Source organism: Oreochromis niloticus, linkage group LG7 (genome assembly GCF_001858045.2).
Source record: "Oreochromis niloticus isolate F11D_XX linkage group LG7, O_niloticus_UMD_NMBU, whole genome shotgun sequence".
NCBI classification, from domain to species: domain Eukaryota; kingdom Metazoa; phylum Chordata; class Actinopteri; order Cichliformes; family Cichlidae; genus Oreochromis; species Oreochromis niloticus.
Genome location: NC_031972.2, coordinates 13741612 through 13748976, shown reverse-complemented (window position 1 = coordinate 13748976; position 7365 = coordinate 13741612).

Sequence of the window (7365 nt, the reverse complement as noted above, 5' to 3'; positions counted from 1 at the left end):
GAGGCTTTGTAGACAAATGCCAGAACCTCCTCAGCTACTCCTGCTACTCTACTCTGAGCCCCTCCCAAATGATTGAGTTCTTCAACCTACCTCTATCTCTTGGGTGAGCTCCCTCACCACCAAAAGTAAAAAAAAAAAAAAAACCTTCAGAGAAAGCTCATGAAATGTGTTTGTATCAGCAACCCAAATTACTTGAACTCCCCCACTTGAGGAAATCCACTCATTTCTAGTTAGAAACACCGGCTTCAAACTGGATGCTAACTTTTCTGATTAAAATTCATCTGCAAAGTGCTAAAGGAAGAGCAAGCTACAGGACATGAATCAATGGAGCCAGTAGGACCACATCACAATTCAATACTGGATTAATCCATGTTCACCTCTCATCCGAGAAGCTTCTTCAGTTCTGAACTGAAGAAGCTTCTCGGATGAGAGGTGAAACGTCTTCAAGCAACTTAAAGAAGTCCAGACGCTTTTCTTTGCAAACTCCTTTGACTACGATGACCTGGATGACTGAGAACCTTCACAGACATTAATCCATGTTATTTCTCTACTGTGCATGACCATGTTTTTATTTTTTATTTTCCCCAACTGTATTTGTCTCATAATGGTGAACACTTCCTGCCTACTGCTTGTGTTATTCGTGGAGTTAATCACCCAGCTTTAGTGGCCCTTTTAACTGCACTCACTTTACCATATATCGGTTTAAACACAGGTGTAACTAATAAAACTAACAGTAGCTCTGTTCAGCCTCTAAGTGTCCCTGTACATTTTAACTGTGATTCAGCTTCCAAATGAGTTCTGTACACTCAATGGCCGCTTCACTATGTACACCTGTTCAGCTGCTCATTGACACAAATATATAGTCACCTCAATGCATTTAGGGTTATATACATGTTCAAGATGACTGCTGAAGTTCAAGCCAAGCATCTAAATGAGGATAAAAATGTGATTTCAGTGACTTTGAACAGTTAGGCTGCTGTGAATATGTTCAAAACTGCTGACTACTTGAACTAGATGTGACAGAACTGGAGATTTGCATCATGGATCTGTAGCTGGCAAGAAAGCAAAGCACATGTCCAACCAAGTACTAGCAAGGTGCATTTAGTAAAGTGGAAATGCAAGTAATTACTTTGTCATATTTTTAATTCTGAGCTTCTCAGTGTACTTTCAAGTGCTGGAAAGAGTAATTTTCCTTTTTGCCAGTGTGATATTTGTCCTCTCTCGTGGAATTCACTTTTAAATGTTAGCTTAGCAGGCTGTAGGCAAGACAGTGATGCAAGCTCTTAACTAAAAACCTCTTCAAAGACTGTTTGCCCTATACCACCCTGCTGTGATGGGCATAAGCTATGTGAATTCATGAGCTGGTCACACTCTTTGCTTATGAACTGACAAAAGAAAATACATTCTCTTTCTATCAAAGCTTCCAGAAGTAATTGTTTCCTACCCCAAAATTCAATATCACTTATTGACTGCTTTTGTGAGATACGCTCGGTGTGTGTGTCGGTCATGCATCTTGATCAGCATCATAGCACAGCTTCAAAAATGTACAACTACATTAAATTATTTAGAAAGTGTTTCTCATTTCTAGCATATTGTACATCTTCATTTAAACATCAGTGGCATGTCTTACAGAAAATAAAGTAAAACCGGGACACATCACAGATTAGTGCTTTTTCTCATTTCTCGACTCGCACAAAATAATGATGCAATCATAAGTCTGTCATCCTTTTGCTTATGCAAGTCTCAATTTACTGTTATGGAGGCCTCAGTTATCAAAGTCTGTCACAAATCGTGCCATTGCTTACAATAAAAATGTCACACAAAACATCCGGACAGTTAAAGTTATGGAAGATTGACAAATAATTCACTAAAAAAAAAGAAAACAACAAAGAAAACAACATAAAATCTTACATATATTTTATTACTGGCATTTTTGGCGTCTGACTAAAATATTGCACCAATAGACTGAGAATGATACATGTGCGATCATGGGTAAAAGGATTAGCATGAGAAATGTTTGTACAAAACAGCTTTGCGTGTATAATTGTCAGCTGAACAAAAAGCCCAAACAGCAGATGTTTCATTCCCGAGATGGAAAGCCTCATGGCAATGATAATGAAGGTAAACCTCATTAAAAACAAAAATACAAAAACGGATACACAAAGATGGTCAAAAAAGAATCTATTCTGGATGCGTTAGCGTCTTCTAGTTGTTGAGGAGGGGTTATAGATGGAGCTGAGTGCTTGCAAAATTACCATAACAAGCAGCGGTCCATCAGGAGTTCTGTTTTTGCAACCTGTCAAGAGCAAGTTTTTCAGACAGTAACCATGATCAACAGTCACCACAGCTGTGTACATAGCTGCTGCCGTGTTGATGTTTGAAGACTTTGATGAAAGTTAGTGTGCCTGGTTGAGTTACATTCCTAGCATCATGTGGTATCAGAGTGCTGCACATCATTAGTGCCTTACACACACGTATGCTCGTGACGGAAAACTCCTTTAAGTAGTGCACTGAGTGAAAAAAATCAGAAACTGGCAACGTTAGATTGCATCTTTTTCTAAACTTCTTGTAGACTGTAAAATGGGATACATTTAGAGTGCTAGTGTGAGCCAGAAGTTCAAGTTTTTTTTAATTCTATCTGTCCCAACCTAAAGTACAACATTCCTAACCTACGCTATTATTTCATTTTAAATATTCCATGTAGTATATGAGACCAGGACAGTTAGAAGACATGCACCTATCAATGCAGCGGAGAGAGGGAAGGTCATAAGGTCATATAGTGCCTGGGTATGTTTAGTTCAGTTCCTTTGTCTGAGACCAGGCTGCCATTTATGTACTTTGTTTGAAATGAGTCGGCCTCTGTTTAGATGACTTAAGTTTATATCCTTTGAGTAATGTCTATAGAGAGCTAGTTTTGGCTGTGCTGTGTATACAGTGTGTGGTTTGTCTTACTTTCTAACTGATCTTGATATATGGCTTTAAAGCTGTTTGTTAAACCAGCATCTGAGTAGTTCATCATTGTGTGAAAACAATAATCTCACTGGAGCCACTTACAGTAGGATCTGTATCAGTTTGTCCAATTTAGAGTCACATGGCTTGTGCCACCTGCTATACTCTGATGCGGGATGGGTACACCAAGACAGAGAATCTCACAGACATAGGGGTGGCAGAGCACCTACTCATCAGAAGGTTGGCGGTTCAATCCCTGTCAGCTCCAGTCTGCAAGTCAAATATCCTTGGGCAAGATACTAACCTCAAGTTGCTCTCCACCTCATCTCTGTATGTGAATGTTAAATCTAGTTAGTTACATTTAGATAATAAGGATGCTACTGTGGGAGAAATTTTATAGAAATACATCTGAACCCAGAACCTTGTTGAAAGATAACAATGCTTTCCCCTGCAGTGGCCTAATCTCAGACTTTCTAATAAATTATCGCCACCTAGTGGTGGATTTCTATTTTGTGGTAATTTAGCAAAACCACCATTACACATATTTGCTTTAAAATAACAGTAAGTACAGCTGCAATAAATGGTAAACTGGGACAATCAGGTATCATTCACCGTGCTGATTGTTAAAGCGAGCTAAACATTTCTATTTAAGGTTCTATATATGTACTTGCTAGCTGCCAGCTGGCAGTTAGTTTTGCAATATATAAAAGCCAAGAACATGAAAGCACTGACAATTCAGACTAAATATGCGTGCATATCATTATTTCCTGCTGGCAGAACATACCAGTGTATGTAAACCCTTTATGTATCAAACTTGGCATAATGAAAATTCCCTGGTTATCTAACCTATCCTCCGCCCCCCCAGTGCCAGAGTTACTCAGAGTCAAGCTGTGCACAACACAACACAAGTTCGTCTTTAATAGAAGCCACACATTTGTGGACAGACTCCTTTTAAATGCCTTAAAAACACACTAGTCCTTGCCAGGCAGGTTTCCACCTCAACTCTCTAAGCTAAATAAATCTCAAGCACATCAGCGCTCGATCAAGGTTACGCTGGAGAACCAAAGACTTCTGTTACAACATTTGGAATATGAGTCAAATGGGAAGACAGAAGCTTAAGTGAAATCTGCAGCGTTTGTGACAGTGATGAAAACACAAAAAGACATTTGCTCTGAGGCAAAAGCTTAAGGTGCCACTGGCAGAATAAAAGGATGCAATTCTCTCTCGTCTTACGTAAGCACTCATGGAACACAATTCTCCTCATAGTTCTCTACAGTAGCTTTTTGAAGCCACTCTTATTCTGCATGGCTTGATTTATGTGCACATCAGCCATCAAATTAATCTCAACCTTTTGAATTTAAGTTCTGCTTCAAATTGAAGTGAAGGGTTCAAGAAGCCCAATATTAAATAATTCTGACCATTTACACCGCATTCAGTATTTAATTCAAAGTAGCTCAGCGAAACCAACCTGATGAGTGGGGTGGGGGGCTGCAGAAAAGTGGGGAAGAAAGAACAGAACGTGTGAAATGAACAGTAATTAATGCTGAACAAGGAAGGCTAGAAGAAAAGGCCAGCACACGCTTCTGCAATTCAGTCTGCCACTAATGGGAATATGATTGCATTCTGTCTTTTTTCTCCTCATGAGGGTTCTTTGTCTAATTCAATCAATACTTCAGGGCATTCAATGCACTCTGAGTGGATGCTCTGAATGAGGTGAATCAAAGCAAACCAATTCAGACAGCAAATGCAGCCAGTTTGACCTATGGTCCAATTTAGTGAAAAGGCAGAAAATGCTGGAATGCTTTGTTCTAAAGAACCATGCCAAATGGTTCGTACGACAACAAAATTTCCAGGGAAAAAAAAGGAAAAAAGAGAAAAGAATCTATATCAGAAAAGAGGAAGCACTCAGAGAATGCAAACCTCCCCCAAGGCAGCTAACTCTCTAGGCAGTATTTACTTTAAAGGGAATAATATTGTATTTTGTATATAAACATTATATACAAAGGTAATGGATAATAGGTATTGATTTGTAAATAACTGGACAGGAATAACTTGAGCTTATTATATATTATACTGCATTGTATTTCTAACTAGTACTTTCTGTACTTTCTAACTAGTTGGCAGCACGGTGGCACGCTGGTTAGCACTGTTGCTGCGCAGCAAGAAGGTCCTGAGTTTAATTCCACCATCAGGCCGGGGTCTTTTTGTGTGGAGTTTGCATGTTCTCTGCGTGTTTGCGTGGGTTCTCCCCGGGTACTCCGGCTTCCTCCCACAGTCCAAAGACATGCAGTTAGTGGGGTTAGGTCAATTGATAAATCTAAATTGCCCACAGGTGTGAAGAATGGTTGTCTGTCTCTGTATGTTAGCCCTGCGACAGACTGGCGACCTGTCCAGGGTGTACCCCGCCTCTCGCCCATGACAGCTGGGATAGGCTCCAGCACCCCCTGCGATCCTGAAAAGGATAAGCGGAAGCAAATGGATGGATGGATGTATTTTTAACTAAATAGGCAGCTCATTCCCTTTGTCTAGGCAATACATCACACATTTTGGGGTCAACTGTAAAGAAAGGCAGATGTGAAATATCAGGGGTGACGTGATATTTGGATGGAAAATATAATGTGCTAGTTTGAATCCCCATATGCCAGGATCATTCCCTACATCTTAATAGTAATAGATATTTTATCAACATTCGACCTTATATGACTTTGAAGAAAAGGTCAGAGGTCCAAACTAACATGATATGTCACTCCCTATATGCCTATATGTTGTCAATACAAACAATGGGAGTGAGAAGCATAGTTTTAAATAACTTTCCATAGCATTATTATCACTTTGACCTTCAGATCAATCTATAGACCTTGATGAGAAGTCAGAGGTCAAATCTGACATGTTTTTTTAAAATCTTTACACTGTATTTGTATATGCTGACAGCACACTTGTAACAATTGTAGTTTATAAGCCTTTTTGTCAGTTTTCTTCCATCAAATCACTGAAGACCATAAAGACGTTGGTGGATGTAAGCCAAATTTTAATGGATTGTTAACTTGAGGTGTAACGACACCTTACACCCCTGCAAAGTTTTATCGGAATTAATTCAAAACCTTTCCAGCTGTCTCGTTTACAGACAGAATGACACGCATGCATTGAAGTGCTACCAAAAACACAACGTCCTTCCGGAGATTACACAAGGAAAAAAGAAAAATAATCTGCTGCCAAGAACAGCAGAAACTTTGAGATTTAGATCAGAAACTCACACTTACTTACTTACTTATTACAACGAAATGAAAAGCTGACTTTCATGTGTGACAGAAGAGAATGCCCCATGTCCTTCACTGAGAAGGCTGAGGATTAAGGTCCACTAAGGGTCAGCTGCTACAATGTTTTCTAGCAACCTTTTGAACCCTCCCCAACTCCAATTAACTTCCCAAGTCATGTAACACAAATAGTTGACAGGGATGAATGACAGCCGCCCAAAGGTTCAAACCAAGACCATCTAAAAGATCACAGCTTAAATATGATCTTTAATGGTATATATTCTAAAACAGCAAATCTAATATTCATGTAGTTATTATGAATAAAATATAAATCCAAAGTCTCTCCACATCCTGAAATAAACAATCTAACAAGCACAGAATAACTGGTCTACACAAAAATGAGCAGAAATGTGTCGGACTTTGTAAGATGCAGATGCAGTAAAGGATTTGGTTATAGACATGTAGTGATATCTGGCACTTCTAGTGTATCCCCCACCACCCTGTTGCAGATTCGTGGTTTGAAGTTCCTCAGTATCATTCCAAGCAAGGACTCCCTACCTCTGACCAGCGGCTTCCGAGTCACTAAAGTCCTAACATCAGTTAGCATGATTGTGCACCTAAAGTAGACCTGGCAATTATAATATCAGAGTGAAATGCCAGCAACTCTCAGTTGTTGCTGTGAAAGGGGCATTTGATTTATTTTCCATGTTGGTAATCATTCCTGTGTGTTTTGACCTCAACCTCAATCAGTGCACAGGGGGCAAAACATCCACAGTCGTGCACATCACTCAGCTGTTCTCCAGCTCTCCTCCCCCCACTTCAACCATAAAATTGCTTCTGTTTCCTCTCCCCTGCTTTTCCTCTTTCACTGCCCCACATATTTTATCAAAGTCAAGTGATTTCTCTGGTGCAACTTTTCCAGAGAGGCACAATGCACTGCAAAAAGGCACAAGGCAGAAAACTATTTTAAATTGAAGGGGTGTTTCTTTCTCTAATTTTTTTTTGTTTTATGTTTTATTAGGGACATAATGGATTGTGGTGCGCCACGGTGGTTAGCACGGTCACATCACAGTAAGAAAGTCCTGGGTTTGACTCTAAGCCAGGGATCTTTCTGTGTGGAGTTTGTACAGTCTCTCTGTGAACTCTGGCTTCCTCCAAAAGA